The sequence below is a fragment of the Pseudorasbora parva genome, chromosome 3 (assembly GCF_024679245.1).
Source record: "Pseudorasbora parva isolate DD20220531a chromosome 3, ASM2467924v1, whole genome shotgun sequence".
Classification (NCBI taxonomy): domain Eukaryota; kingdom Metazoa; phylum Chordata; class Actinopteri; order Cypriniformes; family Gobionidae; genus Pseudorasbora; species Pseudorasbora parva.
In genome coordinates, this window is record NC_090174.1 from 61,694,459 (window position 1) to 61,721,987 (window position 27,529).

The 27,529-nt window shown below is 38.1% G+C and overlaps 1 protein-coding gene across 4 annotated transcripts in view; it reads right to left on the minus strand.

The window, feature by feature from the left end:
- Positions 1 to 27,529, minus strand: part of srrm3 (serine/arginine repetitive matrix 3) — a 184,428-nt gene that overhangs the window by 62,593 nt on the left and 94,306 nt on the right. The gene's annotated exons all lie outside the window — the stretch shown is intronic.

Here is a 27,529-nt window from a genome sequence, read left to right on the forward strand (position 1 = left end):
GGGTTGTTTTAACCTAACGGTTTAGTTGTTTTAACCCAGCGGTTGAGTTGTTTTAACCCAGCGGTTGAGTTGTTTTAACCCAGCAATTGGGTTGTTTTAACCTAACGGTTTAGTTGTTTTAACCCAGCGGTTGAGTTGTTTTAACCCAGCAATTGGGTTGTTTTAACCTAACGGTTTAGTTGTTTTAACCCAGCAATTGGGTTGTTTTAACCCAACTGTTCAGTTGTTTTAACACAACGGTTGAGTTGTTGTAACCCCGCAATTGGGCTGTTTTAACCCAATGGTTGAGTTGTTTTAACCCAGCAATTGGGCTGTTTTAAACCAACAGTTCAGTTGTTTTAACCCAACGGTTGAGTTGTTTTAACCTAATGGTTCAGTTGTTTTAACCAAACGGTAAAGTTGTTTTAGCCCTGCAATTGGGTTGTTTTAACCCAGCGGTTGGGTTAAATGTTGCTTAAAATAACCCAATTGCTGGCTTAGTCTATTTTCAACCCAACTTGGGTTGTTTTTAGTCCAGTATTTTTTAGAAGGGTTAAGCGCTCTGACAAAATAACTCTCGAGGTGTAAAAAATACACTGGCATTCAAAAGAAATGAATACTTGTATTCAGAAAGGATGCATTAATTGATCATAATACATCTATAATGATACAAAAGATTCTCTCTCTAATAAATGCTGTTCTTTTAAACTTTCTATTCATCAAAGAAACCCGAGAAATAAAATGCATCACGGTTTCCACCAAAAAAAAAGAACTAATGATCATGATCATAAATGTTTAATTTATAGTCAATTCATTATATTAAAATAACTATTAAGAACTATTCAAATTAAATGATATTAAAATAAATCATAAAAAGATTAAAATGAATATTAAGAAATATTAAAATTGATCAGTAATAAAAATAATAATTATATTAAATAAATGATATTAAAATAAAAAATTAAAAGGTTGAAATAAATAAGTTAAAAAAGTTAAATAAATAATAAAAAAAGAGTCAAATGAATAAAATATATTAAAATACATATTAAACTATTAATACATATTAAAATAAATAAGTAAATCAATTATATTCAAATAAATATGAAGAAATATTAAAATTGATCAGTAAATACATTATATTATATTAAAATGCTACAGAGCTATGCAAGCTTTCACTTTCACACACTTCTCATGTGCAGGACACAAACCGCATGCATTCGCAAATGAAGAGAAAACACAGGACACATTCAGGAGCTCACGGTTTAACACACACAATGACATATTCTGGCTGCTCAGGGGATTGAATAACTGACACACAGTCATGTCTATCCACAGTGAGAGAGTCCTCACCTGAAGGAAGCGGAATAATAAACGCGGTCTGCATGATTTGATTGGCAGCTGGCGATATAACACAAACATGAGAGCGGGAGAGAAAGGCCGACTGGATGAGATCCAGAACCGGAGAGAATAATAATGCCCTCGTATTTCAGAACGGACACTCAGTTCAACAACTTCACTTCATCACTGTCACGGCAGAGATACACTCCTGCAGGCGTGCGCACACACACACACACACATGTTGGTCTATGTGGTTTTACAGGGACTCTCCGTAGGCGTAATGGTTTTTATACTGTACAAACCGTATTTTCTATCCCCTTACACTGCCCCTGCCCCTAAACCTACCCATCACACACAAACACACACACACACACACACACACACACACACACACACACACACACACACACACACACACACACACACACACCAAGTCCAATAGCAATATTATGCTCAAAAATTAAAAATTCAATTAACATTTATTTTGGTAATCGATTTATTTATTTGACTTACTGTAGATAAAAATCATATATTTTCTGTATTTTATTTAAGAACATGCTGTTAAAACAAACTGTGTGCAATAACAATATTATGCTCAAAAATGTTACTTTTTAATTATTTTTGGATAATAATTTCTAAATATTTTACTAAAAAGCAGGTTATTCACATCCATAATATTCTCCAATAAACTGTGCAAAATAAAATTATGTTCAAAAATTGGGACTTCAATTAACATTTATTCTGATAATTGATTAATCTTTTGATTATTTATTTGATTAAGTACTGTAGATAAAAAAATATTTTTCTGTATTTTATTTAAGAAAATGTTGTTTTTATGTTGTAAACAAATATTATGTTAAAAAATAGTACTTTTAAAATGTATTTTGATAATCATTTCGGTATATTTACAAAAAAATAAGGTTATTCACATCCATAATATTCTCCAACATAATATATAATAGCATAATATTGCTCTTCATGCAAATTCAAAGCTATAAAAATAAATATGTAGAAATTATGCACACAAAATATTATTATAAAATCTTTAGCCTCTTAGAGGTAAAATATATTTTTATTATATATTTAATAAAATATTTATATCATTGTTTGATTTGTTCGAGTTCAGTTGCTGCTTTAAATTCATATTAATCTGACTTAAAAAATGTTTTGAAAATTGCTTATTTTGATGAGTTAAACTAACATAAAAACATATATTGTCATTGACTTATAGATCATATAATTTTTACATAGACACACATACACTGTAAACATTTTGTGCTAGTTTAACTTAAAAAAGTAAGTAACCTGGTTGCCTTAAAATTTTGAGTTTATTGAAATTAAAAAATGTGAGTTGATAAAATGAAGGAAATTTGTTTAATAAATAGAAACTCAAAATATTATTGTATCTGAACCACATAAAAAATGTGATAAATCATGAAAATAGCACTATTTGGCATGTTTCACTGCGTCATCAGAAATTAAACACACAATTACCCAATATGCTTACAAAATCTTTTAATAATATTTTGTGGTGTGACGGGCAGCGGGGCGAGGGACCGCGAGAGCGGGCCGGTGATTAGAATTGACAAGTGCCAGCTGCATGGCACACCGGTCTCGTCTCGCTCCGCTGCCCGTCACACCACATATTTTAATAAAGATTGTCGAATCTCAAAAAATGTTCATTGTATTAACTCAATATTTTAATTTCAATTAACTCAAAATTTTAAGGCAACCAGGTTACGTTTTTTCTAAATAATTTTTACAGTGTATAAAGCAGTGTGAAATATAATTTCTTCTTGTTTTCCCCTTTAATCTGTGTGTCCACAAGCTTTAGATCACCAACGCTCGTTTCCAGCACGGACTGATGACGGAGGGGGCATTCTTTATGTCGTTTAGCACACCTAAGTGCATTGCACTGTAAAAAATCTGGTTGCCTTAAAATTTTGAGTTCATTGAAATACATTTTTTTAGTTAAAGGTGCACTATGCAACTTTCCGTCCACTGGAGGGCGCCTATTCTAAACAAAGGCGTAGTTTGATGACGCCGAGTGTGAGCGTAGGATCTTGGGACATGTGGTCTTCACCTCACAGCTGGTGGAGAATAGGACTCGGGCAGAAATCATGTTGATGGATGCGGTTATTAACGTTACTGTAGTGAAGCAGAGCAGGACCGAGTGTTGAGGAGCTGAGCACGGCCGCTGGAGCGATTGTTACACACACACACACACGGCTCGCGAGCAGCGGGACTTTTATTATGACGGGACGGGACACAGTCGCCGAGCGTCTGCACTTCCGCTTTTCCGGTCATGATTATGAGGTAAAGCAGCTCTGGTTATCATATCAGATACATTTAAGTGTGTTTAAAATGATGTTATGACGTTCCTCTGTGCGTTCGCTCGGCGCTGCTGTGACATGTTCACACTGATAAGAGTAAAGCGCTTCTGCAGAATAAAACCGAGGGTAGCGCAGATATGACGCGATTGACAGGCGACTCCCTCAAACGCTATGCTGACACGTCCCGGTCCTTAAAATAGCAATTTTCTCACAATTTACAAATAATTGGAAACATTTGGGATATTGTAAGTACTCAACTGAACAAAATATATAACACTGGCCTAGTGGTTTCTGGATATTTTACTGCAAAAATACTACATAGTGCACCTTTAATACAATGAACATTTTTGAGAATCTACAACTTTTATTAAAATTTTATTAAACGATTCTGTAAGCATATTGGGTAATTGTGTGTTTTATTTGTGATGATCAAGCAACTTTATTTATATCGCGCTTTTACAGTGACGATTGTTTCAAAGCAGCTTAACAGTGTCCTATATAATGACGCAGTGAAATATGCCAAATAGTGCTATTTTCATGATTTATCACATTTTTTATGTGGTTCAGATACAATAATATTTTGAGTTTCTATTTATTAAACACATCTCCTTCATTGTATCAACTCACATTTTTTACATCAATAAACTCAAAATTTTAAGGCAACCAGGTTACTTACTTTTTTAAGTTAAACCAACAAAAATGTGTTTCCAGTGTGTGGGTAAAGTCACGGAGCGCCTGAACAGGTGGAGGAACAGCAGGAGGCGTCATCACTGAATTCACTACACACTAAATCTGCCTCACACACACATATCTGACACTTCAACGCTTACTCTCCACATACACACGTCTCCTGATCTCTGATGGCTGTAGAAGCATGAAGCCCACACTGAGTTCACTTATGCACTTCTCTCTTCCTAAATTATATTTAAGTGCCTTTTTATTTTAAAAAACTACGTAAAAATGATCCTAACGAGATGCAGCAGACTGGAAACTAGACATTAACTACATTAAGCCTGACTTCAGCATCACTACAATAAATCGTTTATTTCAAATAATGATGTGCATACAATCCGATTTCTCACCAAATTATGTGTGCTGTTATAATTAATTATGCCTGTATGAGAGTATTATGCATGCTGTTATTATTAATTATGCCTGTATGAGAGTATTATGCATGCTGTTATAATTAATTATGCCTGTATGAGAGTATTATGCATGCTGTTATTATTAATTATGCCTGTATGAGAGTATTATGCATGCTGTTATTATTAATTATGCCTGTATGAGAGTATTATGCATGCTATTATTATTAATTATGCCTGTATGAGAGTATTATGCATGCTGTTATTATTAATTATGCCTGTATGAGAGTATTATGCATGCTGTTATTATTAATTATGCCTTTATGAGAGTATTATGCATGCTGTTATTATTAATTATGCCTGTATGAGAGTATTATGCATGCTGTTATTATTAATTATGCCTGTATGAGAGTATTATGCATGCTATTATTATTAATTATGCCTGTATGAGAGTATTATGCATGCTATTATTATTAATTATGCCTGTATGAGAGTATTATGCATGCTATTATTATTAATTATGCCTGTATGAGAGTATTATGCATGCTATTATTATTAATTATGCCTGTATGAGAGTATTATGCATGCTGTTATTATTAATTATGCCTGTATGAGAGTATTATGCATGCTAGTATTATTAATTATGCCTTTATGAGAGTATTATGCAAGCTGTTATTATTAATTATGCCTGTATGAGAGTATTATGTATGCTATTATTATTAATTATGCCTGTATGAGAGTATTATGCATGCTGTTATTATTAATTATGCCTGTATGAGAGTATTATGCATGCTATTATTATTAATTATGCCTGTATGAGAGTATTATGCATGCTGTTATTATTAATTATGCCTGTATGAGAGTATTATGCATGCTGTTATTATTAATTATGCCTGTATGAGAGTATTATGCATGCTGTTATTATGAGAGTATTATGCATGCTGTTATTATTAATTATGCCTGTATGAGAGTATTATGCATGCTGTTATTATTAATTATGCCTGTATGAGAGTATTATGCATGCTATTATTATTAATTATGCCTTTATGAGAGTATTATGCAAGCTGTTATTATTAATTATGCCTGTATGAGAGTATTATGCATGCTATTATTATTAATTATGCCTGTATGAGAGTATTATGCATGCTGTTATTATTAATTATGCCTGTATGAGAGTATTATGCATGCTATTATTATTAATTATGCCTGTATGAGAGTATTATGCATGCTGTTATTATTAATTATGCCTGTATGAGAGTATTATGCATGCTATTATTATTAATTATGCCTGTATGAGAGTATTATGCATGCTGTTATTATTAATTATGCCTGTATGAGAGTATTATGCATGCTGTTATTATTAATTATGCCTGTATGAGAGTATTATGCATGCTATTATTATTAATTATGCCTTTATGAGAGTATTATGCAAGCTGTTATTATTAATTATGCCTGTATGAGAGTATTATGCATGCTATTATTATTAATTATGCCTGTATGAGAGTATTATGCATGCTGTTATTATTAATTATGCCTGTATGAGAGTATTATGCATGCTATTATTATTAATTATGCCTGTATGAGAGTATTATGCATGCTGTTATTATTAATTATGCCTGTATGAGAGTATTATGCATGCTATTATTATTAATTATGCCTGTATGAGAGTATTATGCATGCTGTTATTATTAATTATGCCTGTATGAGAGTATTATGCATGCTGTTATTATTAATTATGCCTGTATGAGAGTATTATGCATGCTGTTATTATTAATTATGCCTGTATGAGAGTATTATGCATGCTATTATTATTAATTATGCCTGTATGAGAGTATTATGCATGCTGTTATTATTAATTATGCCTGTATGAGAGTATTATGCATGCTGTTATTATTAATTATGCCTGTATGAGAGTATTATGCATGCTATTATTATTAATTATGCCTGTATGAGAGTATTATGCATGCTGTTATTATTAATTATGCCTGTATGAGAGTATTATGCATGTTGTTATTATTAATTATGCCTGTATGAGAGTATTATGCATGCTGTTATTATTAATTATGCCTGTATGAGAGTATTATGCATGTTGTTATTATTAATTATGCCTGTATGAGAGTATTATGCATGCTATTATTATTAATTATGCCTGTATGAGAGTATTATGCATGCTGTTATTATTAATTATGCCTGTATGAGAGTATTATGCATGCTGTTATTATTAATTATGCCTGTATGAGAGTATTATGCATGTTGTTATTATTAATTATGCCTGTATGAGAGTATTATGCATGCTATTATTATTAATTATGCCTGTATGAGAGTATTATGCATGCTGTTATTATTAATTATGCCTGTATGAGAGTATTATGCATGCTGTTATTATTAATTATGCCTGTATGAGAGTATTATGCATGTTGTTATTATTAATTATGCCTGTATGAGAGTATTATGCATGCTATTATTATTAATTATGCCTGTATGAGAGTATTATGCATGTATAACAGTTTATGCAAGAGTTGCAATGCACTAGAGTAATACTATATGCACACGTTTTGGGGTGGGCAAGTTTAAAGTCTTTAGCTGTAGAAAATGATGCATGAGCGATTTGTGAACCTGCTCCATCTCTTCCCTCTCAGATAGGGATCTATTTATCACCATTTTATTTTTAAATTCTCTTTACAACTGTTTTAATTTTTCTTGTTATTATTTTTAATTCTTACACATGCTATTCTTATTTCTTATGCATATGTTATCACTATTTTAATTAATTTCAATGTAAAGCACTGCCTATTATTATTATTATTATTATTATTATTATTATTATTATTATTATTATTATTATGCATGCTATTGTTATTGATTATACAAGTATGCAAGTATTATGCACGCATAATATTATGCAATGTGGGCAAGTTTAAAGCTACAGAAAGACGATGCACTAATATTACCATGAATGAGAGAAAGTGCAATGCGCAATATGACGGCTTCTGAATTAAAGAGCCAATCACTGACAGTTACAGTCACTGAGTCTCTGCAGGATTATTTAGGGACTGTAGCGCAGAAGTTTTCCTGAATAAGCAGTGTACTTCTAACGCTCTCTCCCGAGTATAATTATAAACTGCTGGATATGGTTTTGCTTTACTCCCATAGTCTCTGCTTCATTGCAATTTGTGCTGACATCTTTTGCTCAGTTCAACAAAAACAAAAAAATAATGCTTACTTTGATTCAAAAATAGGCAATTAAGTGCATAATCTAGCGACTGTCAAATTACTGCCGGTGAAGCACAAGCTTCGTTACGAGTATCAGCGTTTCCTGTGATACCTGGAGAGTTCGAGTCTGAGAACGCTTGGCCATCGAGAGACAAATGTCAGTCAAGAATAAGTTGAGTATGAACTCATTCTGCACTAGCATTTTCAACACTGTAGATTAATAATATATAATGCATGAAATAATACTTACTAAACTGAAACCTGCACATGAAATAAATAACCTGGACATTGCGGTCGAGCTGAACCGCCTACTAACAGCAGCTCGCCGACCTACGGGGATTGAATCAATGTCAAAGTAAACGTCCCTCTAGTGTACAGTATGCATCAGATGGTGGGTGGCTGGTCAGCAAAGGTCAAGACTACAACAGAAAACACTTTCTTAACAAAGTGGGTGTTTAATGTGACCTGTGATGGTCAAAATTATTATTTTTTGTTCATGCCTACAGTTTGTTTCCAGGCTAAATGACAAGACAGTCTAAAAATACTCTTCTTTATATAACTTGCATGAGTAAGACTGATCCCAGTTTCCTTTAAAAAGCTTTGCATTTATTATTTAAGCAAATGCTTATAATAATATACACCCACTGGCCACTTTATTAGGTACACCTATTCAACATGCAACAATCTAATCAGCCAATCACATGGCAGCAACTCAATGCATTTACAGCTTTGAAGGTCTGTGTAAACTGAATCACTGCACTAATTCTGCCTTTAAACCCGCGGCTAGGATACTAACTAGCAACAATGAGTGCAAGCAGTCCAGCCAAGTGTGGATAAAATGGCTAAAAGTAATGCGTTTATTTTGACAAAACCCAATGAGAGCGAGTTAGAATAGGTCAAAGCGCTGCTTGCATGACTTCAGAGACCGTCAGAGCGCTCATTGCCTTTCAGAATAGTCTGGCCTGAAATAAATGTGCAAAATACAGAAGCAGCAAATAGATAGAAGAGTGGTATTGTGTGCAGATGATTTCAAGACACTCCCATTAACTCTTTCCCCGACAAACACTGAATTTTCCAGGTTTTACATTTATGCATTTAGCAGATGCTTTTATCCAAAGCGACTTACAACTGAGGAGTTCAGGATCTGTCATGAAGAGGCGAAGAAACACAAAAAGTACCCTAAATACAAAGATTTGGATATTACTCAGAGTAGCAAAAACAAGAATAGGGAGGGAAAGAGAAAAATAGAGGAGGAAGAGTTATAATTATAATTTTTTTTATGATAAGATTAAGTGCTCATGGAAGAGATGAGTTTTCACTGTGAGACGCTAGGGGGCGCTATTACGCATCTTCTGAATGAGTACTGAATCTCCTGATCAAAACACATGCGAGGAAGACGCAGAAACAAGCGATTGTATGCAAACATATGCAAATAAAGTGATCATCAACATTAAACATCATATAAATCAAAACTTGAGTCGAGCCACGAACGCTGTGCTAAGTGAGCTGGTCGATAGGAATTAAGTTTGTGAAATCTAATCACATGGAAATGCATGAATTATATCTGTTTATTAAAATATATGGTTGACTAACTGTAAGGGAAGAAGGCGTCCCATATGAGACTCCAATGCTGCGTCCCAATTCGCTTACTTATACTACGTCCTAAAAGTATGTACTCTTTTTGTGAAGAAAAAGTATATACTTTTGAGTGTGTAGCAGAAGAGTATGCAAGCTTCGGGACTACTTCTCCATCTTTAACGGACTCTGTCGCTTACGTGCATCCCGTCACCGTTTATCTGCCCTGTCAATCATCGACAGATTCGTCACAGTTCAAATCCTCCACATTCAGTTTAATCTCCAGCCGTATCGGAGAGAAATGGAGCCGCTCGTTGAGCTGCCATTTGTGTGTCTTTAATGCAGAGACTCTCCTCATGTATTTACAGTTGAAATATAATGATGCATTTAAAAGTTAATGGCCAAACGTGTCATTACAAAAGTTCTCAATGCTGCTGCAGGTGAAATATAATGTGGACAACACTGAATAAATATATTTTTGTCAGGTTAAATATTGATAGTTGGTCACTCAAACCCCTTTATCTAAACCTCTCTACTTAACCGTCGAACTCGCACATCCGTCATGTTTGTAGTTTTTTAACGCTTTTTATCCGCGTTTGTAGTTCTAATCGAATCCTCGTCTAACTCGCAATGGGTTGTGGGTAATATCAGCCGTTAGAGTGCCCATCGATCCATACTGTGAATTCGGACCGGAAATAGTAAATCATCCGGGAATCTTTGGAATACTCTTTTCAACATACTACGATTTGGGACATACTAATTCTATTTTTGAATACTATTTAGGATGGATAGTATGCGAATTGGGACGCAGGGCAAGTCACAGTTAGCACAGCGTTCGTGGCTCGACTCGTCGAGACTGTTTTACAAGATGGCTGCTGTCTGTAAACGCGTCTTTATAAAGTATCTTCTTATTAAACTGTTTGTACACTTAAAAAGTTCTCAATGCTTCGGTTTGCATGTAGGGACCCTCATTATGCTACCGTGTTAGTGTGAGGCTATTTTGAGTCTTGTTAGTGGTATTAACTAGCGATTTAATTTCACTTACCCTGTGCCCCATAGACAAGCGTTATAAGCTAATCTGTTTTTAGAGATAAAACACTTTACATTCGATTTTCATTAAAACGCATCCCAGGGAACGATCTGTTTAATTACCCCTAGGGTCATTTCTCTCCGGAGTTGTCCTTTAAGACGGACGCAAAACATTTATTGTCATATGCACAGTAAGGAAACAAGTTTCCCTGTACAATGACATTCTTTCTTTGCTGTCCACAATGAATGCTAAGACGAAAACAAAGTATAAAAAATAAATATAAATATCTTTCGGATGAGACGTTAAACTGAGGTCCTGACTCTCTGTGGTCATTAAAAATCCCAGGATGTCTTTCGAAAAAAGAGTAGGGGTGTAACCCCGGCATCCTGGCCAAATTTGCCCACTGGCTTCTGTCCATCATGGCCTCTTAATAATCCCCATATCCTGATTGGCTTCATCACTCGGTCTCCTCTCCACCAATCAGCTGGTGTGTGGTGAGCATTCTGGCGCAATATGGCTGCCGTCGCATCATCCAAGTGGATGCTGCACATTGGTGGTGGTTGAGGAGATTCCACCCTTCTATGTAAAGCGCTTTGAGTGCCTTGAAAAGCGCTATATAAATCGAACGCATTATTTATTATTATTATTAAATAAATAAAACACACACACACACACACACACACACACACACACACACACACACACACACACACACACACACACACACACACACACACACACACACACACACAAATACTATAGAAGTAAGAATTGACTGTGTAATGTAAAAATATACAAAAAAGAGAAGTGCAGATATATACTATATAATGTCGGACAGAGCAAGCTCACAGTTGCAAAAGTATACACATTAAATTGGAGTGTGAGCATATAAGAATGCATTTCTAAAGGGAAATGACTGACTTCACACAATTTTCGATTACATGTTCTTTTAATCTTCTCTCTGTATGATGCCTGCTAGTAGTGTTTATATCTGGTGCTGCTTTCTTTCCAGAGGTAACCAAGGAAACTATACACTGCACATATGCTCTTCTTATTTAGTATTTTTGTCTTGTGTCTAATTATCTAACGATTCTTAAATCAAGATGCATTTAATACATAAGTAAAATGACATAAGATATTTTTTCTTGTTTTCTGGAAAGCAAAATGATCTGCCACACAGAAACAAGATTATTTTCTTACCTCACTGAAAGATCATTTTGCTAATTTACACTTTATTTAGACTAGAAAAAATAAATATTTTTTACGCATCTTAAATCTTTTAAGCATCTTGATTTAAGATTGATATTTGGACGGTATTGCAGCTGTTCCATTAGCGCTAACTTCTGGTAGAGAGTGAATTAGCATTTTTTTATGTGTATGGAGGGGGGGCTTCATGGACAAAAGGTTGTGAACCACCATAGTACAGTATCGCATCAGACAGTGCATTGTTGTGTTACTGCGTCACAATGTAGAATGGACCCAAAAGCGAAAGCTGGTTACAGGTCTTTATTGAACACACCGAACCCTCACTTCAGACACTTATAGGCAGAAGATAACAGGATGAAATCCTCATCTGCCACACACTAACGGCGAAACAAGACTAGATGAGCAGACAATTACAAGGCGTGGGTAGCAAACATGAACAAACCCAACAAAGAGGAGAGAAGTAGCCTGACAAGTCAGACCCACATCAAGATGTTTGGTCTGGAAACTCACCATAGACAGCTCAATTCGAGGGGCGATAAACGGTTATCTTTCAAACTCCCTCTGCACGCGATAGGATAGCGCTACACCAACCAGAGCAACGAAGATGAAGCAGAGCTAGTTGACAGATTAAACATTCACCGTATACGGTCGGCTAAACTCTGAACACATCTTCCCTTTTTAAGAATGACTTCAGTGCCGCTCTTTGTTCTTTTCTCAGAGGAAAGCTTAACTCCAAGTCTTCCAGAGTCGCGGTCAAAGCTGATTCGAAAGACCGCCGTTCGCCAGTTTCTGTGTTTACTAGAAGCACGCAAACGCAACTCGGCCGTCGTCATTATGGCCCCGCCCACCAACTCTATACACGATGTGATTGGCCCGTCAAGAGTTTGCCGTTTACAGCTCAGATGGGTATTGAGAGTTCCTAGACGACACTCGCGGGCAGATTAGATTTGCTGCCGCTAGGATGCGTCTAGATTTCTAGGCCAGGAGAAAAGAGCTTGACAACTAAATAGCATGGTGATCAGGGCAAAGGAGGAACAGGTGTGAGATAAGCGCCAACCGCTGATTAAAATAGTGGACAGATGTGCGAAAGCGTACGTGCAATACAGAGAGAAGGAAAACAAGAGGAATCAAACCAAACTCCTGACACACTGAGGAAAAATTTCATTCATTCATATACTATAGAAGAGGGAGAATTGTCTAAACTTGTTAAATCATCAAAATCAACGCCATGTATGTTAAACTCTGGGTCTTTGATGATTTAACATTTAGGAAGACGATTCTTCCTAGGCTATTGAACGGCCAGAATCAAGAGAGCTGCCAGAAAAATGGAGCGCAGCCAGAAGAAAACAAAACTAGAGGTTTGTCGCATTTTGTGGAAAGACAGCATTATTGCATACAGAAAGGCCTTAAAGATTATTTTTCGACCCTCTAAGCCACTTATACTCCATGGACCCTTTACAGTTTTAATCAATTAATCAATTTTAAATGTCTGTGGAGGAGCTCAGACTTCATATGCGGTACCAGTTGACTTAGAGTCTCTACTTTCTTGAGATATGTATCACTTTGGCATTTGTTTTACACAAAGTAATGTATTTACACTAGATTACTCTGATGTCATTTCCGCCTGTCTTTCCACAAAATGCGAAAAACCTCTAGTTTTGTTTTCTTCCGGCTGCGCTCCATTTTTGACCTACCCAAATTGAAAAGCCTCCCATACACACATACAGTGGTCTAGGTTCAAAATGTTTGTGTCATTTTTCATGAAACCCTTTAAAGTTACATAAAACACTGCTAAAATGGATACACATGTAAGTATGTGTTGTCTAAGGGGAGATTAGTGTACGCTGTAATAACCCCCTCCATCCCAAAAAAAGATGCTTTTAGATTTTTTTTAAATTATAAATTCATTTTTGAAAGTGAAGCTTTTCAATTTGGGTAGGCCAAATCCAGGCGGAAATCCCAAAAATGCTCCCCGATCTTAAGAGGTTAGAAGAAAAAAAAACAGAGGAAGAATTGTCTAAACTTGTTAAATCATCTAAATCAACAACATTTATGTTAGGCCAAAATGCATGAACATTTTTCTGTTTTCAGTCAAAACAGTGTTGTGGGCCCTAAGTTAATAACTAATGATTTTTACTACGGAAGTGAATCAAACTAAAACATACTCAAGCCGGACAAAGATTTTCTTCTAGAGCTGCTGAACAGCCAAAACAGCATCTTTGTTGCATTACTTTCATATTATCTCTGTAGAGCTGCTTTGAAACAATCTGTATTGTAAAAAGCAGTATAAATGAAGGTGACTTGACTTTGGTGAACTATCCATTTAATTTAAGTTTGACTAATCTGCTGAAATGCATCAAGGATGTGCATGATGAGCACAGAAGCCCTGGAGAACTGAATTAAACATGCAAATAAGAGAAAGGAAGAAGGAATAAAGCAGAACACGGCAGACTGAAACGATGGACAGAAGCAGCACAGAGAAGACGATAAAGTCTGCTGCATTATCTGCTTCAGATCGACTGAGCTGGGAGTAACTGTTACTGGGATTAGTTATCTACATTCAGACCTCCAGCTCTCTGTTAAAAATGATGAAAAAAATAAGTTATCTGGTTGCCTCACAATTTTGAGTTCATCGAAATTAAACATTTGAATGAATACAATGAACATTTTTGAGAATCATTTTTGAGAAACTTTTTCAAATATTATTAAAAGATATTATATTCTACTCTGAGCATATTGGGTAATTGTGTGTTTAATTTCTGATGACGCCTAGAAACATGCCAAATAGTGCTATTTTCATGATTTATCACATTTTTTTATGTGGTTCAGATACAATAATATTTTGAGTTTCTATTTATTAAACCAACCATTGTATCAACTAAATTTTTTTATTTCAATTAACTCCAAATTTTAAGGCAACCAGGTTACTTACTTTTTAAGTTAAACCAACAATAAAGTGCAATAGACCTGAGAGCTAACAACCATTTCCCCGGAGAACCACAAAATATCTTAAACCACCTTTGCTTTTATCCGAGGCTTTGTTCATTTCGTTTTCTCTACGTACAGCCGTTTTCCTCTCACTGTGAAACATACAGTCTTCCGCCATTATTTTAATTATCCATTATTAACTCCTGCTTTCCCGGAGCAAATGTCAGGAATGAACACTATCTGTTCAGAGATGATTTCATTAAGAAGCATTGCACAATTTCACACTGAAAAATAGCTCTGCTCCAAATATCCTGTCTATATGACAGCCGCATATTAAAGAAGAAAAGGAACCTCATGTGATTGGACTACACACACACACACACACACACACACACACACACACACACACACACACACACACACACACACACACACACACACACACACACACACACACCTCTTAGCTGTCCATCGTATATTCGATGATGACACTTGCTCCGGGGATGGAGGGAAGGGGGTAGGGTGGGGGGGAGGGTTTCAGCGACATTGCCGCTGGTGCCACTTCTCGTGGGCGTTGAGTCCAATCCTTGAGCCACACACTCTTCCGCAGATGGAGCAAGGGAAACCAGACACCAGGGGGGTACCAGCCGCCCGCTGGTGTCTCTTGATGCGTCTCTCGGATCGTCTGTCTTGGTTTTTTTGGTGTATTTGAAAGACTGCAGTGGCACAGGTGACCTGCCAGGCTGATCTGTCTAGTGCCAGAGATTCGAGCTGCGTGAGGGGAATGTTTGCTCGCTTCAGAAGGTCCCTGGTGTAGTCCTTGAAGCGCCGCTTTTGTCCTCCAGCGGAGCGCTTTGAGCCCAGTAGTTGACTGTAGAGGACTTGGCGAGGCAGGCGGTGTTCAGGCATGCGTATAGTGTGCCCTATCCAACGCAGGTGTTTGTTGGCCACAGCTGCTTCCATGCAGATTGAGCCAGTATTGCTGAGGATGACTGTGTGGGGGATTCTGTCTTCCCAGGACAAGTTGAGGATCTTCTGTAGGCAGCGGATATGGAAGGCCTCTAGGTTGGTGATGTGCTGGCGGTAAGGGGTCCATGACTCTGCCCCATAAAGCAGAGTGGAGAGACATACCGCATTATACACAGCCACCTTGGTACTGACCTTCAGGTTATGGTTTTCAAAAACCCTGCTGCGTAGGCGTCCAAAAGATGATGAAGCTTTATTTATCCGGGTGTGTAATTCTTTGTCAAGGGAGCAGCTTGAGGACAAAGTGGAGCCGAGATAGATGAAGTGGTCCACTGTTTTAAGTGGAACACCGTTTATATGAAAGCTGGGGGGTATGGGGACTGGGGTGGTGAGATGAGACATGACCTCAGTTTTTTGAATGTTAACCTGTAGGCCAAAAGATTGGTACAGACTGGCTATAGTGTTGAGGGCGTACTGCATAGAGTCCGGGCTGTGGGCTACGACGGCACAGTCATCAGCATACTGAAGCTCACAAATTTGCCGGGACTTTGTCTTTGTGCGGGCCTGGAGTCGACGGATGTTGAAGAGGCTTCCGTCGAGTCGGTATTCCACATGGACACCGTCTTCATGCCTCATGACACGATGGAAGAGGCAGGTGATGGCAGACAGGAGGATGTTAAAGAGCATCGGAGCTAAGACGCACCCTTGTTTCACCCCAACGTTTACCTCAAAAGATTCTGACTGGAGTTCTCCCATGATCACTCTGGCTTGCATCCCGTTGTGCAGCTGCTGTAGGATGCTGAGAAACTTGGGTGGTACCCCAATTTTAGAGAGGAGTTTCCAGAGCAGCTCACGATTGATGGTGTCAAAAGCTTTACTGAGGTCAATGAAGGCTACGTAAAGGTCTTTGTGCTGTTCTCGGCTCTTCTCCAACAGCTGCCTCAAGACAAAGATCATGTCAATTGTGGACCTGGACTTCCTGAAGCCACACTGCGTTTCCGGAAGCACAGCTTCCGAGATGTGCTCAACCAATCTGCTGAGCATGATCTTGGCCAGGACTTTCCCTGCGATGGAGAGGAGAGATATCCCACGGCTGTTGCTGCAGACTGCTCTGTCTCCCTTTTGCTTGTAAATAACCACGATGTTAGCATCTTTCCAGTCCTGTGGGAGGGTCCCATGTTCCCAGATATTTTGGATCAGGAGGTGCAGACGGCGCGTGAGGATGTATCCTCCTTGTTTGAAAACTTCTGCAGGAATTCCGTCGGGTCCAGCGCATTTGTTGTTCTTCAGTCCTGCAATGGCTTGCCGGAGCTCTGAGTAGAGTGGTGGGGTATCCAGGTGTATGGTTGGTGACAGGTCTGGCAAATTGTCCAGGATATGTGGGTCAGAAGGGTTGGTGTGGTTGAAGAGACTCTCAAAATGATTTGCCCAACGGGCAAGAATCTCATGCCGGTCCTTGAGAAGCGTGGTCCCGTCAGCTGATCGGACTGGAACAGTCACTCGTTTCCTGGGGCCATACAATGCTTTCAAGGCATCGTAAAAGCCTTGAGTGTTGTTACAGTCAGCCAGGTTCTGTATTTCCTGTGCCTTTTGCACCCACCAGGTGTTCTCCATAGCCCGAAGGGCTCGCTGGGTTTCTGCTCTAGCAGCAGTGAAGGAGGTTATAAGGGCAGGAGATCCAGGGCAGGACAGGAGAGCTTTGTGGGCCTCGTGCTTGGTTTTTAGGAGTGACTGTATCTCAGTTGAGTTACAGTCGAACCAGTCCTGATGGAGTTTCCTTGATTGGCCAAGCGCCTCTGAGGCTGCTTTATGAATAGCCTGGCGCAATGCTGGCCAGTCAGCTGATTCTTCCGGGATCTTGTTGAGGTTTTCAGCAAGGAGCCAGCGAAGGTTGTCTTTGGTGGTGTGGCTGTTCAGCGCTGCACAGTTGAGTTTCTTGTGTGAGGCTGTCTTTGGGCTACGAGGTTGAATGCTCATGGATAATTTGGATCTGACCATGAGGTGGTCAGTCCAGCACTCAGCTCCTCTCATAACACGGGTGGTGAGGACATCTTTTCGGTCTTTTTGACGGACAATCACGTAGTCAAGGAGATGCCATTGTTTTGAGCGTGGGTGCTGCCAGGTGGTCTTGAACCGGTTCTTCATCTGGAAAATGGTGTTAGTAATGACCAGCTGGTGCTCTGAACAGAGGGCGAGGAGTCTGAGCCCATTGTGGTTCATATTCCCCACACCATGCTGGCCGATGACTTTACTCCATACCAGGTGCTCCGTGCCCACTCTAGCATTGAAGTCTCCCATGAGTATGAGCCTGTCCGTAGCCGGGGTTTGCTGTAGGATGGCATCGAGTGCTCTGTAGAAATCCTCTTTGATGTTGTGCTCAGCATCAAGGGTTGGAGCGTATGCGCTGATGAGAGTTGCAAAGCGTTTCTTTGCCAGGGGAATGCGCCAAGTCATCAGTCTTTCATTGATGCCGATAGGGGATTCCGAAATGTGCTGCAGCAGTTTTGTCTTCACGGCAAAACCAACTCCATGGTTGCGACGAGTGCCTTCAGGGACCCCCTTCCAGAAGAAGGTGTACCCAGCACCAACCTCTGTCAGGGAGTCCTCCCCATGCAGTCTGGTCTCGCTGAGAGCTGCTATGTCGATGTTATATCTCTCAAGCTCCAGGGCCACCAGTGCTGTCCTGCGGTGGGGCCTACCAGGAGTTTCAGCCAGGTCCAACAGTGTACGAACGTTCCATGAAGCAATGCTTAGTTTATTTTTTACTTTTGTTTTTCGACCGCGAGGGGGGATGCTCCGACGGTTGCGGTTTACCGTCCGGAGTGTGGGGAGCAGACAGTTTTTGGACCACCTTTTCCAGGTCCTTCCCCATCTCAGGGGTGAGCAGTGTGGGGCTGCTCAGTCGCAGTGGAAGCTGCCGAAAAGACCCGCTGCTCCATCCCGCAGTCCTAACGACCATCACTCCACTGCCGCCTGTGTGCATGGTTTGGCTAGGCACTCCCAGCCACATCCTTGGCCTGTGCCCACCACCATTCCACATCGCCACAGGACTTTTTTGGAGGAGGGGGGGAAGGGGGTCGGGGCAAGAAGCTTGTGCATAGGTGAGGATTAAGGTGGGCGTGAGGGTGCACAGACCTCACCCCCACCAACTTCACTTCTGCCAGAGGGATCTCCAGTGGCATGGGGGAACCCATGACGACCTTCGTCTGGCAGGAGTTGCAGGAGGCTGCCGGTGGTCCAATCAGCTGGACTCCGCCTGTGCCTACCCCCAGGTGCAGGTTTGTCTTCGAGGTTTGCTCCCCTAGCCACTATACCCTCCCGAGTTAGCCCACGTGGCTGTGGGGTTGCCCTCTTCCGCCTTCCTAGCCGTTGTGATGGTTCTCACACCATCATCTTCCGCCTGCGTCACCGTTGGGGTCTTCCACTATTTACCCATAGCTGGGGCTATTTGCCCATAGCTGGGACAGTGGTTGACGGGCATCAGGGCATTTCCACTCGCTGATGGGCCTGCATGCCGCGACTCTGGGGCCCACTGCTGCTCCGAGATCCCGTACAACTTAGCCTGGAACCGCAAGGGACCAGTTACCATGTGTGCCACGAGGAGGCGTGCACGAGATCTTGGCAGTGGAGAGGCTATGTACCGGCTGAGGAGGCTTACACACTCGGCTCCTCTTTTCGCCCCTAAAGAACAAAGGGCTATCCGGTGGCAGTAGCTGAAAGCAGAAAGTGGCAAGCAGAAGCATACATGCTGCTAATACAAGCACTACTACCCCATCACTCTTGCACTGACGCATCACACGCCCTGTGTAACACACCACACACACACACACACACACACACACACATACACTCAAAGGGTTGGGGTTGTAAAGAATGTTTTTGAAGTCTCTTCTGCTCACTAAGGCTGCATTTATTCGATCCAAAAATACAGTCAAAATTTAAAATATTTTTGCAGTCTAAAATAAAATGTTTTCTATGTAAATATATAATAAAGTGTAATGTATGCGTGTGATCAAAGCTGAATTTATCATCATTACTCCAGTCTTCAGTGTCACATGATCCTTCCCTAATCATTCTGATTACTATCAATGTTAAAAACAGTTTTTGCTGCTTCATATCTTTGTGGAAACTAAACATTTTTCTCAGGATTCTTAATTTAATATGAAGTTCAAAAGAAAATCATTTATTTTTGCAATATTATTGTCATTTGTAATCATCTTAATGCATACTTGCTGAAAATCATGACCTAAAGTTTATAAGTAATAAATTCTATGTTGAATCAAATCAAACATTTCTTTCTAAATCTACTTTTTGTAATGTCTATTTGATGGTTTTCGCAATTAATGTGCGATTAATCTGCAATTAATTAGATTAATTAACCGGCACATCATGAAATTAATTATATTACAAAAAGTATTTGCTTTACACTTACTTTAGACAGTAACTCCTTGAAATAATAGCATTTTATTGTCAAATATAAAATATAATATAATAATAATTCAATATGACTATTATTAATAATAATTGTTGTTGTTGTTTTTATTATTTTAAGTATGTTAAAAATAAAAAATAAAGACATTATTATGGCAATAATATTATTGAACTGTCAAATAAAAACATGTTTAATATTAACAACAGAAAAAATAAATATAAAAAAAAGAACAAAAGTAAATTTACAGTGCTAATATTCATGCACTCTAAAAAATTCTGAGTAAAAAACAACCCAATGTTGGGTCAAATATGGACTAACCCAGCAGTTGGGTTGTTTTAACCCAGCGTTTGGGTTGTCTTAAGCAAATATTTAACCCAACTGGAGGATTAAAACAACCCAATTGCTGGGTTAGTCCATATTTGACCCAACATTGGGTTAAAACAACCCAGCATTTTAGAGTGTGGATATTCAATTGTAACACAGCTATTGTTTAGGCTGATAAAAACATCCGGTAAAAAAATAATGAAGATAAAAAGGAGAGCATCAAATTGATCTTTGTGAGTTGAACCTCCACTTTGGCCCTGAGGACGCTCTTCTGTACGTGACTGTATGAGAGCCTACACTAAAAAATGCTGGGTTAAAAACAACCCAAGTTGGGTTGAAAATGGACAAACCCAAAAATTGTGTTGTTTGAACCCAGTGAATGGACCCATTCAAACAACCCAATTTCTGGGTTTGTCCATTTTCAACCCAACTTGGGTTGTTTTGAACCCAGCATTTTTTATAGTGTTAGAGCTTCAATTAACTGCAGCATCTCTCATTATAAACTGCATTAGAGTTTCATCTCCGGCTCAAGACTTCTGCTATTGACTCTGAAGAGTGTGAAGAGTTTACTCGGGCGAAACGGAATCGGGTGGATTTCTGTGGCGTGGCCTTTAAAGACGGGTCGATCTGACAGAATGAAGCGAATAAAAGACCCAGAGATGGAGCTGTCCTCCTCCGAATGATTTTAAGCTTTATCGCCTCTCTTAAAGAGAGTGAAGTGAGCGAGGTGCCATTTTATCATCTTCTGTTAAAGGAACTCCACTTTATTTGAAAATAGGCTCATTTTCCAAGTCCCTTAGAGTTAAACAGTTGAGTTTTACCGTTTTTGAATCCATTCAGCTGATCTCTGTATCTGGCGGTAGCACTTTTAGCATAGCTTAGCATACATCATTAAATCGGATTAGACCATTAGCATCGTGCTCAAAAATAACTAAAGACTTTATTTTTTCAAAGATATTTTTCCAATTTAAAACTTTACTATTTTGTTGTTACATCGTGTACTAAGACCAAGGAAAAACGAAAAGTTTAGATTTTTAGACCGGAACTATTCTCTCATTCCTGCGTAATAATCAGGGAGCTTTGTTGCAGCGGCGCAGTAATGTTACGAAGAAAATAGTTCCTAGCTATATTGGTCTAAAAAAAAAAATCGCAACTTTTCATTTACCGTTGGTCTTAGTACACGATGTAACTACAGAAGAGTCACGTTTTAAATTGGAATATATAGGGAAAGTCTTGGGTCATTTTTGAGCGCGATGCTAATGGTCTAATCCGATTCAATGATGTATGCTAAGCTATGCTAAAAGTGCTACCGCCAGATACAGATATCGGCTGAATGGATTCAAAAACGGTAAAACTGTTTAACTCTAATGCCTGGTTTAGACTACACGATATTAGCCCGAATTTGGCACGATCTGTTTGACGTAAGGTGTCGTAGGGATTCGTAAACGATAATGGACGTCGGGACGCAAGAATCGATCGTTTCATCTCGTAGAGTGTGTCATAGTGTACAACCGAATCCGCATCTGCGATAGTTCATGACAGAAAGACTAGCATGTTTAATTTTTTTTTGCGGTCCTTCACGACGGGTTCTGTCACGTGTGACGCTGACCGACTTGAGCACAGACAGGTTTCGTACACAGCTTTCAAACACGGCGAAACGCATGAGAGATGACGGAGCGGCTAACTTTAGGTGGAATTATAAAATGGAGGAAAGGTTCGTGGAGTTGTGGCGATAGTATTCCTGCCTTTACGATGTGTCATCGACGGACTACCACAACCAAATAAGAAAAATGCTGGCGAACGATAGCGGAAGCCCTTCAGCAACCCGGCGGTTAACGTTACTGGAATGTAAGCTTAAAAGATGTTTTACAAATATGTTGTGGTGGCAAGCTTTTACTTCTGGCTAATAACTAAATATTTAATATAAAAAGAACAATATTTTACCGCAAGTTCTCTTTGGAGGATTGACAGCCCATAATGTCCTCTTCCAGCAAGCCAGGAACTAGGGATGTAACGATATTGACGATATCGCGCTATCGCGGTGGTAAACGTGTCTCGATGTCGTCGTGGTTGGGTTACAATATCAAAATGACAGGTGTCCGTCAAAAAGCAATAAACACAGTCCCGCAGGACAAATCATTGTTAACTACATAGACCACGATCGTTAGCGACCCGGATCTATATTTAACATGGATAGACCTCTACCTGTCATGATAATATATAAAACTCCTGATGTTAGAGTAACACTTACAGAAGAATAAAATAGGTTTTATTTCGTTACCTTTTGGAGCTTGGAAGGATTCAGTTTGAGCAGATGTTTAATACCATCATCATCTGTCCTCGTCAGAGCTCGTTTACCAGTATATTCAGCATCTGCGTCATATTCGCGATCTCCAGCATATTCTCCAAACTCATTTTCAACATCTTTAAAATCAATATTTTGATCACTGACAGCTTCTTGACCACATCTATCATCAAACGACAGTGACACTAATATTTGATTGTGTTTAGTACTTGCTCTCTGCAGTAAATCACTGAGCCATTTCAAGTTTTGCAGACTATTATTATTGTTTCGTTTTCTGTCAGAGGTGACTATGAGTGAAACGTCACTTCATCATTGCGTATCAGACATTGCCACCTTGTGGAATAAAGGTGAATTGCGTCCTATTTCGTCATTATAGATTCATTTATCAGTGTGCAAAATATATATATATATACGTACAATCCTACACACCTCGGGTCGTTAGCGACCCTATACAATTCTGACAAATACTAGTGAAAAAACAGGCATTCAATTATAATGCTATTATTGTTTTCTTGTTATATTGTTTAAAATGGATTGATTGAGGAATACTAAGAATGTTGATGTCTAACTTTAAAAAATGAATGAGGAGCAGGGTAGTGAATGACGCGACCGGAGGTATGCATTTAAGGGTTAAAAGCACTGTGATCAGCGTTTTATGTTATCATGGATCCATGAATACAACAATAAATTGCCTGTTGACTGGCAAAAGCAGAATAAATGTCAGTATTTTTTCGCTATTATCATCACAAACACTATCGAGAGCTATTTAACAATACCGTGAGCTTTTCCACAATATCGCAATAAATATCATACCGTGAGGTCAATATTGAAATTGTATCGTACTGTGAGATTTTGATATCGTTACATCCCTACAAGGAACATGTCCTTTGTTGGGTTTGCTTTCTATTTTTGCACTTTTCTAAACATAAAACAGCCAAAACACGCCGCTTCAGACATCGTTTGGTTACGCTCTTGTTTCTTAAAGTCAATCATCACGCACGTCGTGACAACAAGCGATGATTGGTTGAGTAGCAACGTGTAGTCTGACATGTTTCTAGTCCAGGACACGACAAGATTTAAGGAGTAAAAATCGCGTAATCTGACACAGTGACTATCGTAACAGACAAAAATATCTTAGTAGTCTGAACCAGGCATTAGGGACTCGGAAAATGAGCCTATTATTAAATAAAGTGTTCCTTTAAGGGCTCTCTTTAGCTTCGGAGACACAGAACGAACCGCAAAAAAACGCTTCTGAAGTTTCTCATCCACAGAACCTGAAATAACCTCTGCGTCATTATTTGAGGATGAGAGAAAGTTGTTCTTTAAGCAGAATAATCCTCCATCCCGGTCTCCACAGCTGATGGAGTTATGGAGAAAGGGATTGTTCACTTTTCTCCTCAAGGGCTGCTTTTTTCCCCCATGGCTCAGAGGAGACAAAAATTGTGTGTCAGCGACGCCTCGTGCATTTAAAGACCCAAAAGTACGTCTAACACTCGGCAAACGGATCGTAACGTTCAGAAGAAATGTGACTGGAATAAAAGGAATAATAAAAGGAATCCACAGGAATAAAAGACATCATGAAATCAGAGCATGGGCTCAGCTCAGGGCAAAATACAATATGACTTTATTTATTTACATTATAAAAAGTTATATTAAATTGAAATTATTACTAGTGCAATAATACTATTTTGCCAAATAGAAAACAGGTATTTATTCATAATAATAATACAAATTAATAACAATTCACTATTACTATACAATAATAATACTTTTATATAATAATTGTATTCACTATTTTTTCTAAGTATTATTATTATTGACAATAGGTAATAATAATGATTAATTGTTAAAATGATTACTAATAATTAAAACTAATAATACAAATATTTGTAATTATTTTATTTAAATTATAAAAATTAAACAATAAAAACATAAATAATAATACTAATGATTTTCATATTATTATTACATATTACAGCTGTGCATGGCAGCTAAGGACAATATTCAATATGACTATTGTTATTATTATTATTATTTTATAATTTAAATCACAAAATTAAACAAACAAAAGACATATTACTATTGGAATAATACAATTTAATTGTCAAATAAAAATATTTACTAATACTATTAATAATAATACTTCAATATGACTATATTATTAATACTTATTATTGTTGTTGTTATTTTATTATCAATTATTTAAAAAAAACATTTTTGCAACAAATACTATTACTAATACTAATACTAATTGTAAAATTAAATAAAAAAACACACATTTTATAATAACAACAATAATAATAAAAAGAAACAAAATACAATTTTCATATTATTATTATTTTCATATTATAATTATTATTATTTTACAGAACAAAAGTAAATTTACAGTACTAATATTCATGGATTCAGTTTAATTTATTTGCTTAAATGCATTGTCAGAAAGTCAAAATGGAAATATGGATATCCATAATGCGTAAATATATAAAATATATGATTATAATGCGTATTTGATCATCATTTGATGCATTACTCACACTCACAAGAAAATATGCAAACCTCGTTCTGAAATAAAACATCATGAGTTTGACGTGACAAGAAACGTTTTGCATTCTTACATATTATGCAGATGAAAATAAGAAATGTTCATTATTTGATGTTTGTAGAATCCAGTGGACTAAAAACACATTTATTTAGATTGAACGATGGTGTGTTTGCTGCAAACTAATAACACTGACCTGGTTAAGCTGCACTGCGGGTTGTGTGTGAATAAGATGCAGCGTTTTGTACATTTACCCAGGAGTCTCTTCAGTCACGCCAACAGTGAAAGGAATTGGATGTGCACCATTTCTCAAACTCAAGCTTAACCTTCCTGAACAGAGGACGGGAAGCATCATATACTGCCTCAGAGCCCTCACGGTCCCTGCTAAAGCAGATTATTCTGCTAAAATCACACACACACACACACACACACACACACACACACACACACACACACACACACACACACACACACACACACACACACACACACACACACACGCAGGGCAAGTTAAGGGACGTCCTGTTGACTTTCAAGTGTGTATTTTTCTGAGATAGAAGGGTAATTGTTTCTGCTTCAGGTCCAGAGAGTCTGAGCTCTGCAAACACACATTCATCAAATCGCCCAACACATTGACCCAGCACATCAATTCAACCTGCTGAAACACACACACACACACATTTGTTTTTGTGAAATGTGTGGAGATTCCAGAGGCGTAATGGTTTTTATACTGTACAAACGGTATTTTCTATCCCCACACTGTCTCTGCCCCTAAACCTACCCATGAGACACACACACACACACACACACACACGCACACACGCACAGACACACACACGCATTTTTACTTTCTCAAAAAAACTCATCCTGTATGATTTATAAGATGTTTTCCTCATGGGGACCTAAAAATGTCCCCACAAGGACAAGGATTTCGGATATTGCCATCTTTGTGGGGACATTTTGTCCCCATATCGTAAGGGATTACTAGGCCACACACACACACACACACACACACACACACACACACACACACACACACACACTAAACCCACCCATCACAGGAAACATTCTGCATTTTTACTTTCTAAAAAAACTCCTCCTGTATGATTTATAAGCCTTTTGAAAAGTGGGGCCATGGGTAATGTCCTCATATTTCACCCTCTCCTGTAATACCTGTGTCATACCCATGGCATTATACACGTGTCTTCATATTTCACAAAAACATGCCCACACACACACAGACACACGCACGCACGAACGCGCATGCACACACACAATATGTAAAGATATCAGCAGATTTTGTAGAAAACCTTCTTTAGAGTCTTCTGGAATAGATGGAGGACGCATGAGTTTATAATCCAATCCAATGCTCGCTAACACTGTGTTCATAGCAGATTATTCAAGCAATGACTGATAATAAATGCATGGCCACAAACACACACTGTAACGAATGCTATCATTATACAGCACAGGGCAGCATGCAATGTGCATAATATTACTGCACAAAGCTTTCAAAATGTCAGAAGTGACCTTTAAAATGTCAAATATCAAGCCTAAATTGCACGTTAAACTTAATATGACACTGAAGGTAATATGAGGGTTTCTAGATCTTTGTTACTTTCAGTCTCACAGGATAATCAATAAGAAAACGCAGCTGCGCTGTTGTAAAGAGAGCTAATAAAGCCACCAGTGTTAAAGAAATATAGCGCTAAAGAAACTAAATTCAGCTCTGAGTGAAGGGAAGCTGTTTTAACAATTGCATTAATTGGTGTGAGCAGGGTTAAAGGGGCGGTGAAATGCTGTTTCATGCATACTAAGGTTTACACTGTTAAAGACTTGGATTCCCATCCTAAACATAGACAAACTTTCAAAAACTAATGTTGGACGTTTGATGGAGTATTTCTGTGTCAAAAATACTCCTTCCGGTTTCTCACAAGTTTCGGAGAGTTTTTTTAGAGTATGGGTCGGCTTGACGTTAATAGAGCGGAAGGTCAATCAATCAATCAATCAACTTTATTTATATAGCGCTTTTACAATCACGATTGTGTCAAAGCAGCTTCACAGTGTCAAACAGGATAATATTGCGACAAAATTAGATTTGGCTGTACAGTCGTACTGGAGAAAACAGTGATGTTATCAGCTTAGTTTAATTTATCATATAGCAACAATGTTGGCAGATCAGTATTTAAGTTTATAGAATTAAATAAGACCTAATTCATACATTTTATTTGTATAATAAGTTGAATAACTTTAATCATATTTTTAGTGTCCCCAACTGA